This window comes from Oreochromis niloticus, linkage group LG4 (genome assembly GCF_001858045.2).
Source record: "Oreochromis niloticus isolate F11D_XX linkage group LG4, O_niloticus_UMD_NMBU, whole genome shotgun sequence".
In the NCBI taxonomy this organism is placed as follows: Eukaryota; Metazoa; Chordata; class Actinopteri; order Cichliformes; family Cichlidae; genus Oreochromis; species Oreochromis niloticus.
The window spans coordinates 31,083,217-31,092,971 of record NC_031969.2 but is presented as its reverse complement, the minus strand read 5'-3'; the positions used below and the strand labels follow the sequence as shown (position 1 = coordinate 31,092,971).

Sequence of the window (9,755 nt, the reverse complement as noted above, 5' to 3'; positions counted from 1 at the left end):
GTGTGGTGTTAGGAGTGTTCTGCCTGGTTCCATCTGAGAGAGCTGACTCTCGCAATACTTTTAGCCAAACTAAACCTTAAAACTGCTGACTCAGAGCTTATCACCAGCATAATTTCCCTCCTCAATGGGCCACCAGTGTTCTGGAGCTACTTTGCTTACCTAGCAGGTACTTCCACAAATTTGAAGCAGAACTCTTTGCAAATACTTATGATTAAGGTCCATTTTGCAATTTCACTGTGATGCTCTTTTCTTTTCTTTTTTTTATTCAGAAACTCATAGTAATGTAAAGCCTGACCTCTCTACCTCACTATCAGAGCTGCATGAATTTTCGGTATTGTTTTGTTTTTAGGACACAAAAGGAACAGTGAACTGCATTTTTTTTAAAAATAAGAGACTTTTTCTCTTCTTTTGCTGATAAGGTAACAAACATATAAAAGCTCACTAAAAAATCCCTTTGCTGTCTTTGACTCATTTGTTCATCACCTCACATTCGAGCACCGAAACACAACTGCAAAAACCTGCGTTGTACTCCACCCCACATCTGCCCGTCTCCTCTGCCAAGTATGTTATCAGAGCCAGCCCCTGCTGTGCTGAGCCTGGTGTAACTGACCAGATAAAAGCCTGGTAATCTCTATAAACAGATATCTGCATTTAAATATAATCTGTAGGCAAGGGACAAGATTTTTGGTACAGGAAGCTTTCTGGTTATCGTTTGTAGTCCGCTACTCCAGGCTGATGTTTGAACAGGCTTTGGTTGCATGCAGGTAAACGGTCCATGCACAGAGCACAAAGGGGACTGTGTTAGAAAAACTCAACCTTTAAACCATCAGCTGTCATCTGATGACTTTTTTTTCTTTCAACTGCATTCATAAATGATAACTAGGGGTTGGAATAGGAATTCTTACACCTGATAACCACTTGTTACAACAAAAGATCTGAAATGTTGTCATCACCTGAGACTCACCAGTGGATTAGCAGACAGACGGACTAACCTGGCATCACAGGTTAAGCAGCAACAATTCGCTGATTGATGGTTAATGTTTTTGTCATTGTTTGGAGATAATACATTTTGAGTTCTGACTGTTGGGCAGGTACAATCTGAATCTATTATCTGGTTTTTGAACAGCTTTCCCTATTTTTCTGATATCCTTTAGATGAACTTGTTGCAGTCCCATACAAATGAACAAAGCAAAAGGAAAAGGCTATGCTCGCTCCAACAAATGCACTTGTGAGCAAAGAGCTGCATTCCTGCTTTTTCATATTTAGCCCTGCATATATCACTGTATGCATTCAGCAACGTGTTGACAGTAGTAAAGTGTGTTCATTCAAGATACCAGTGTGAACAGACTGAGGCACCTGCCACCTTTGTGGGGAACAAAAAAGCCATAAGTCACCAAGAATGGAAGAAAAGAGCAATTTTTTTCCTGTGGTTTGCAAACTGAGTTATGGGCCGTACTTTCTCCTTTTCCCAGTTATTGTTTTTAAACTAAATTTTAACTTGTTGGTGTGTCTCAGAGGGAAAATGAAATCTAATCTGCTTAGTACACATATACACACACACAGTAAGTACAAATATTGAATTGTGCATATTGCAGAAGGTGCAGAGAAATGTTTGGGTCCAGCAGCACAAACAGAGGGGAAAAAAAAAAAAAGGAATGAGATGATTAAACCTCGACTGAGGAGGAAAATGTAAAACTCTCGAAGCAGAAATGTTTCTGCCTGTGCCCTTGATTTTGTTCACACTCTGAGCATGTGTCAGTCTATGAATGGCTGCGGCAGGAAGATGCATGGAGACGGCACCGGCATAAGATGATGACTGATACGGTCACATCTCGCTGCTCACAAAAGGATAAAATATAAGGAAAGGATCCCCGTCCAACCTGGCAAGAACTTTGCTTCATTTTGCCCACTTAATGGTCCAGCGCCACCTGCCAGTCAGCCTTTATCACCTCCATCACTCCACTTAATCAGAAGTGCTGGCTTAGGAGACCCTCTAATCAGACCAATTATAGTTTAAGGACTTGTCTTTCTGGCGAGTGTCCTCTTAGTTCAGGAAACTCTTTTGGCTTCCTCCTGCCTGTCTGGCAGATTCCCAACCGAGCTTCCAGAGAACAACCTTGAGCAGTTTTATATTCTACATAACCTTTATTTAACAAGGGAGGTCAATTAACAACAAATTGTTTCTCACGATGACAGCGAAGATAAATGTCTCTTGGGGCTCTAAAAGGGACTTGGGTTAAAACAAAAGAACTCACAAGAGAGGTGTATGCCAGCCAGGCAATTAAATCACTCACAAAAATTGGCATCACTTTCTCCACTTTGTGCCTTTTGTAATTTTTAAGAGTTTAATACTCCTCATTAAAAGATACATAGTCTAAGTGTAGCGATAAGGGCTAAAAATAGGACTCGGATGAAGTAATGATTGAATGAATTAAAAAATTATTCTTTATATCTTTTCTGCATAAACTTGAAAACAAACCTACACAGCAAATGGTCAGATTATATAACACAGAGCATGCACGATCTCACGGTGAGTGTGCCCACCGTATAATTTCACATACATTATCTAAAGAACTGGAAAACCAACTCTTCCAGTGACCTTGTAATAGTTTTTGACATTTGGAATTTCTGAAACACGTTTAATCTCAGGATAATCATGGTAAATCTGACAGCACTATCCATCATAGCCAATTGTAATTACCTGCATATAGATCACTGTCACATGAAAAGGGCCATTAAAGGGAGCTCTGTGTGTGAATAGAAAACATTCAATCAAAATGCCACAGGCAACACGAGCGGCGGCCAGGAGCAGAGATTGAACAAGAATCCTAACCAGGACATCCCCCGCTGATGGCTTCATTCCCAGGTGGGCTGGACATGTGACAGTCACAAACAGGTCTATCAGCAAGGGAAGTTTTTTTTTTTACCTTTTTATTTGACCAGCTTGGTTCAGCTGAGCTCACATCCCCGGTGGGCTTTCGCCAGTCCCAAAAATTGCCTCAGATATGTCGGTGATTCAAAGGATATTTTTACTCAAATTGTTTTACTCATATTTTTATATTCATTTATAGTAGTTTTTGAAGTCCCGTGTACAACCCATCATTAAGTAGTGTGACTACAGCAACACCTCTCTTTAAACCTCTTTCAGTCATTTTGAGATGCTGTGGTGGGGCCTGGACTTTAGCTGGGCTGTTTTCAGCCATTCTGTTGGAGGTTTCCTGCTTTGGTCCAAGCTTTAGCTGTCAGACAGATGCCCTCACATTTGAGAATACTTTAGCTCATGGTTGACTCAAGTACCGCAACTTCCCAGGTCCTGCGACTGAAAACAAGCCAAAGTCGTGACCCTCCACCACTGTTTGTGCTGATATGCTGTGTTTGGTTTTGTCTAAATATGGCCAAACATCTCCACTTTGGTCTCCTGCAACATGGAGATTGTTCCACAAGTCTTGTGGTTTGTTCAGATGCAACTCTGCAAACCTGCGAGGCTTTCTCCAGGTAACTGAGTAAGCTTTTTCTGTTTGTACTGTCATAAACTCAGAGATTTAACATGTTATCTGAGGTCTGAGCTCTTTGGTTCTTTGCATGCTCTGACCATGGTGTGAATGTGCTACACTCCAGGGATATTAAGTTATTCTGTTAAACCACACATAAATGCTCCAGACCTGCAAACTGCCAAAGCTTTCTGCTTTTAAAGAAGTGCTTTCACTTCATGATGATTAGCTAATTAAGTGCATCTGATTAGCAGCACCTTGCTGCTGCTTAGACTCTGAAATGGAAGCAGTAAGGGTGTACTATATTTGATACTTTTGAGCTGGGAAGCACAAAGACTCATGGGACAAAGTTGTAAAATTTTAATGTTTGGTTATGTTTCGATTGTTTCAATCTCTCGTAGAATGGCTCCATAGTGTAGTGGTCTGCATGTTTGCTTAACAAGTGGAAGATTTAATCCAGGGAGGAAACACAAATCCTTTGGGGATTGCATCAGCGAGGGCATCCGGCATAAAAATCTGCCAAATCAAACATGCAGAGCTACCCGCTGTGGTGACCCTTGTGAATAAGGGAGCAGCTGAAGGTAGTTTCTAGACTTTAGTTCTTGTGGATAAATAATGTGATGTGTTTGTGTGGCCGAGAGGAAAAAAATCACTTTATTATTTATCTGCTTTTTTCAAATGATCAGTCTGTTACATTTTAAAATGTTAATGTACAAATTCCTGTTCCTTGTTTTTATTCAAAACAAAAAAAATAGAACATTTAAAGTTTATAGCACAAAGGACAACTCAGACATCATAAAAGTTGCATAGTGTTCCTAATTTGTGGTTGAAAAACACAAGAAAAAGATGACAATGGAATGCAAACTATGCTTGAGTCACGCTACCTATCAGCTGCAAACTCTTCCTCACATCTGAAGAAGCACCTGTTAGCTTAGCACGGCAGCTCAAGGATACTGATGTCGCTTCTGAGGTGGAAATAATTCACCCAAACTGCTGATAGTTACTTCTTGGACAGAGATTTAAAAATCTTATGGCAGGACTCCTTCATTGATTTTTTTTTAGGCTAAGCAAGGAATATTTTCAGAAATAATGTGAATACAGCCAGTAAAAATAAAAAACATCTCTGTAAATGTAACTTTTCCCGCAGATAGCAATCTTGTGTGCTCTAAAAATGTCATTTCACCGCACCCGGTAGTTGTCCAGACTACTTCTCAAACCTTACAACAGTTCTTTAAATTACATTTCTTTGGTTGTGCATTTATAACATAGATGTACATATATAACACGGCTTCATTATTACGGTTTATTATATATTTATTTCACATGGCTAGAAAGGAAACTGCTTGTATTTTTCTGAACTCAATTGTAAAGCACTGCTGAACACACAGTAGTAGGAGTCTTTATAACTGGGACGCATGAGGAGTAAAATGACTTTGCAAATTAAGGCACTGATGGCAAAATCTATCAAAACTACATTTTTTCACATAAGTAACAATTTAAGGCCGATGTGTAGACGTGTGGAGGTTATTGTGTAGGTTCAATCAACACAGTAATAGAACAAATAAAACTTACAGAAACGTCAGAGCCTGTAATGTTGCAGAAAGACATAAAAATTGCATGCCAACATACAGAGAGAGAGAAAAATAGAGGGGGCAGAATGTGAAATGTAAAGCAGCCGCTGGCTTTAAAGAAAAAAATTGTGGTTATCAAGTGTTACAGTTAAAGGTGCTCTGTGTTATTTTGAGTCATTTCTGGTTTATCAAGCAGATGTTTGTTTTGTTTGTTTATTTTACTGTTGTATAAATGATAAAAGTTGAAAAATAAAAACACTTGCAAATGACGCTTCTGTTATGAATTTCTAGTTTCTTCACGGAATCAGGGTGGAAGACAGAAGTAACACGGCTGAGCTCCGTCACCTAAACATGCCCATTTGAATGGCAGTACAGACCAGATATTCGCCCTATCTAAAAGTAGATGTATATACTTTTTTTCTTCCATTATCGTCAGGCAACTAAGTGGTGTAAACTCAAGCTGTATTGATTATGAGTTTGCTATGCCTCTAGCAAAAATACCCAGGAGGGTGTTCTTGCCTGGGATTATGGCTAGGATGCTGGTGCAGCACCATAATCACAGAGAACATCCTGAAGGTTATTGCAGCTTTAATACAATGGTGGGAGAAGTCTGAGTGTGCTCTAAAAAGTTTTTCTCCTAAGTAGTAAACATATAAAAATAAAAGTCACAAGCAAATGTCATATAAATATAGGAAAGCTAGCAAGGAGTCACAGAGCACATCCCAGAAAGTACTTTTTGGATCTCTAAATGCATTTTATACCAAATTCACCTTTGTGGTCTGAGCGGACAGATATAAGAGCTTTTCATCGATGAAGAGCAGTTAAATCTACAGTGTTCCTCCACATCAACTGAAAATCCCGTTTCTGTCTCTGTCCTACCAGCTTTCAGCTCATATATTTCCCTTATGAAACTGTCCTTAAAGCCCTTTTCCATTTATTTTTCCCTCAGTTTCAAGTAGAAGGTGAAGCTGACCAAACCAGTTTATCTAATCACAAGGCTGTTGGTTCAGTCTCCAACTACAGCTTTCTACACATCCAAGTGTCCATAAGCAAGATCGTGTTTAAAGAGGGACATATCCACTTTGAAATCACCCACTGGTGTTTTCGTATTTACAGGTTTTCATTTTGACCTGTTTTTAATTCAGTTTGACTTCTGGTGTAGTTTTTTTTTTATCTTCAGTTTAGTTTGTATTAGTTTCAGTCTTTTTATTTTTTATTATTGTTTTGTGGAGGGCATAAGGCATCAGAAGCACCATCCATCCATCCATCCATTCGCTTCCGCTTATCCTTTCCAGGGTCGCTGGGGGCACTGGAGCCTATCCCAGCTGTCATAGGGCGAGAGGCGGGGTACACCCTGGACAGGTCGCCAGTCTGTCGCAGGGCTAACACACAGGGACAGACAACCATTCACACTCACATTCACATCTAGTGGCAATTTGGATTGTCCAATTAACCTATCCCCACAAATTGCATGTCTTTGGACGGTGGGAGGAAGCCGGAGTACCCGGAGGGAACCCACGCAAACACGGGGAGAACATGCAAACTCCACACAGAAAGAGCCCGGCCTGATGGTGGAATTGAACTCAGGACCTTCTTGCTGTGCGGCAACTTGTGGGTTTAGTTATTTATTTATTTATTTTTACCAAACTAACAAATACTAAAGATCTTTCATCTATATTTTTATTTTAGTTAACTACAATTTTTTTTCACATCTACTGTAAGTTTTTAGTTAACTGTAATAACCTTGGTGCTAATAAGCTACCAGCTAATACTAGCAAACTTAGTTAGCTAAGCGCATTCATGGAGCACAGTTTCTTAAACAAGCTTTAAAGAGGTATTAACCACAAAGCAATCGATTTTATTTGTCAGATATTTGTAATAAAAATGCTCCAAAACTTAACAATACTTCAAAAACTATAACAGGACTACTTAAGTTATGTAAATTAACAGCAGTAAAGCTTAGCAAAAAGATAGTGGCTATTAAGCTTCTGCACAGTCATCACAAAATGTTTATTTCTGCTGTAACGTTCCTGTTTTTAACATTTCCACTGCAGACTAAGACTGACGTGGAGTTCTGCCCTCTCTTATTCAAATCCATACGGTAAAAAAATAAATTTTTCCTAGCCAAAATATATTTTTTTACCGTATGGGAAGTGACATCATAAGTCCAAAACACTGCGTTTGGTAAGTTAAAGTAGAAAAGGTGCTTTATGAATGCAGTCCACGTATACCTGGGGGGTTTTTTTGGGGGGGGGGATTCTTAAGGCTCTTATTTTATTTATTTACTTATTTATTTGCCTATTTGTCTTTTTTTAAAACTGCCCTCAGACACCTGTTGTTCCTTAAAACTACTTTTGAAGATGAGACCTGCTGCTGGATAACAGGTAAGAAGATTATTTTCTCCTTAAGTTTGCAGACAATAATTGGAAAGTAGCTTTAAGCTCACACATTACAAAGTGTTTGGTAATGAAGTCCACTCCTACGCAGTGGGTGCATCAGATTGCCCGTTGTGGTGAACGTGGCCGCCTGATATGCAGAGAAGCCGGTTTGAGATTTTGGAGCAGCGTGCACCGTGAGCCGTGCCCGCCGGGTTTGGGTTTTCTTGTTCCCCGCTGAGGTTGTTGTGGTGAAAAAGTCTCTGAACTGGGTCACAGCTGTGCAGCACACAGCGGCACCGTGGCACATTTCTCTGTGAGTGAGGACATTGTGAAGGCCGGGAGTGAAAATGAGCATGCTTGTTAAACTGCCCCCCCTCCAAGTAAGATGAGAAGAGCAAGAAGCCGAAGCAATAAATCATTAATTCGCCATAAAGGCAGTCGGGGAGGAAAGGCAACATCTCTCTGTCTTTTAAAAGTGATGTGGATGTATGGCAGCGCAGCCTGTACGTCTGCCGCCTCGCTACGGCCTTCTGGAGATAGCCAGAAACAAGAAAACACAGTCTGGAGATCAGCAGTAACAACAAAATGGTTTTCGAAGAGCTGAGGAAACCGAACACCTTCTAATCTTTGTTTCTTTAATCACTGGAGTTTGATCAGAAACCTTCTGCTGCACATTAATTGTGTATTTCTAAAAAATAATCATTTTTAAGCAGAAAAACAAATATTTAAAAAAAATCACACTAAATCCTGATAAGGTGAATTTAACAATGTATTAATTCATATATGCAAAACTCTTAGATTTAATTCCCTTTCAGCCTCGACTCTTGTGAATTAAAGGTCTGGCATTAAATGACTTTGTCTTGCCCTCGATTACCAAAGGGAATAAAGATCACTGAATCAGAGCAGAAGCGACGCAGATGCCCAGGTTATAAATTTGTATAATCTATAACTCTGTTGGCACACGCTGTCATTAAAACACGCTCTCATGCGTTCATTGTAATAAAACCCGACTGCATACCTGCAAAGTTTTTAGAAATCTTCATGTCTGGTATTAATGCGAGAGTCTAAAGAGGTCAGGTCCAAAAGGTCTTTGAAGTCAAATTGAAGATTTGAAAAGATGGGAATCAGTTTGCCTCCCTGCTGGCAGGAGGCAGCGTCCTGCTGTGACATCCTCCTGCAATGTGATTCAGCTTCATTTTACCAAAAGGTGCATCATTATTTGTCTTGTGCATGTTTTCTCTTCATCTGGTTTGTCCTTCTTTCTTGGTTTCTCATTTCCACACACCTGCAGGGCTTGTTTTGATTCATCTACTCTTGGTTATGTTTTTACGGCCCAGTATCATAAATTTATCTAAGATGGACACTCTCTGTACTTGGACCTTGAAATTAGAGAAGATAAATTTCAGCCCTCCTAGGTTGGGAAAACAAAGGAGTGAAATTAGCCGTGTAGATGTGCGCCTGGACGAGTGAAGAATGCTGAAAACCACCAAAGGAAAAGCAGAAAAAACAAACAACAATAAGACGTCACGGAGGAGCTGAGCGAGACTGGATGTAGTTGCTCATACGACCGCTGTATTTCAAATGCAGCCAAAGTACCTCAGTCTTTTACTGTGTGAGGTCGCATTTTGCAGTATGCAAGCCAGCATTTCTTTCTGGCCATTCTAACCCAAATACTGCATCAATAATACAAACTTACTCAATATGCAAGGAAAATGTATGAAAATTGAAATGCAGGAACTGTGGCAGCTTGTCTTCTTTCACAAAAACCTCGAGCTTCATACTACAAGGACACACATCCACACTAAGGTCGAACCACTAAACCTTCACAGACTTGAAGTCACAGCTGTAGTTCTTGAGAGTTCATGAAATCTTGAAAAGGTATAAAAATGAGCCTCCATTACGAAAAAATGTTAATAATCATTAACATTTCTGATATATCGGCTATTTGCTTCTGCTGATACTAAGTTTTAGTCTGATCCTGCTTCACTTTGTTTTCTTTTGCAACATTTATGTTTCTTTAAAAAGGGACAATGCATATTAATTAGCACAAGCACTTAAATTCATCAAGTAAATATGCCAGAGTTAGCTACACATGCTGATTTTCATCTCCAGTACCTGCATTTTGATGGCATATTAAATTAATCAACAAAAACAAACATACAGAGGCATGTGAGTGTAACTAAAGGCAGAAACAATGCCCATATAACATTAAAGATCAAACATCAAAATCACTTATATATACACAAGGCAAAAAACCCCACTAGAATCAACGACTTTCAGTAGCACTACTTCAAATCATGAGAACATGTTTGAGT

At 39.5% G+C, this 9,755-nt stretch overlaps 1 long non-coding RNA gene across 1 annotated transcript; it reads left to right on the top strand.

The window, feature by feature from the left end:
- The first annotated feature begins 7,140 nt into the window (after window positions 1-7,140).
- Window positions 7,141-8,344, top strand: LOC112846740 (uncharacterized). The gene is made up of 3 exons (XR_003219862.1): window positions 7,141-7,246; window positions 7,391-7,446; window positions 7,550-8,344. It is a non-coding gene; the product is annotated as an uncharacterized LOC112846740 (long non-coding RNA).
- Window positions 8,345-9,755: the final 1,411 nt, after the last annotated feature.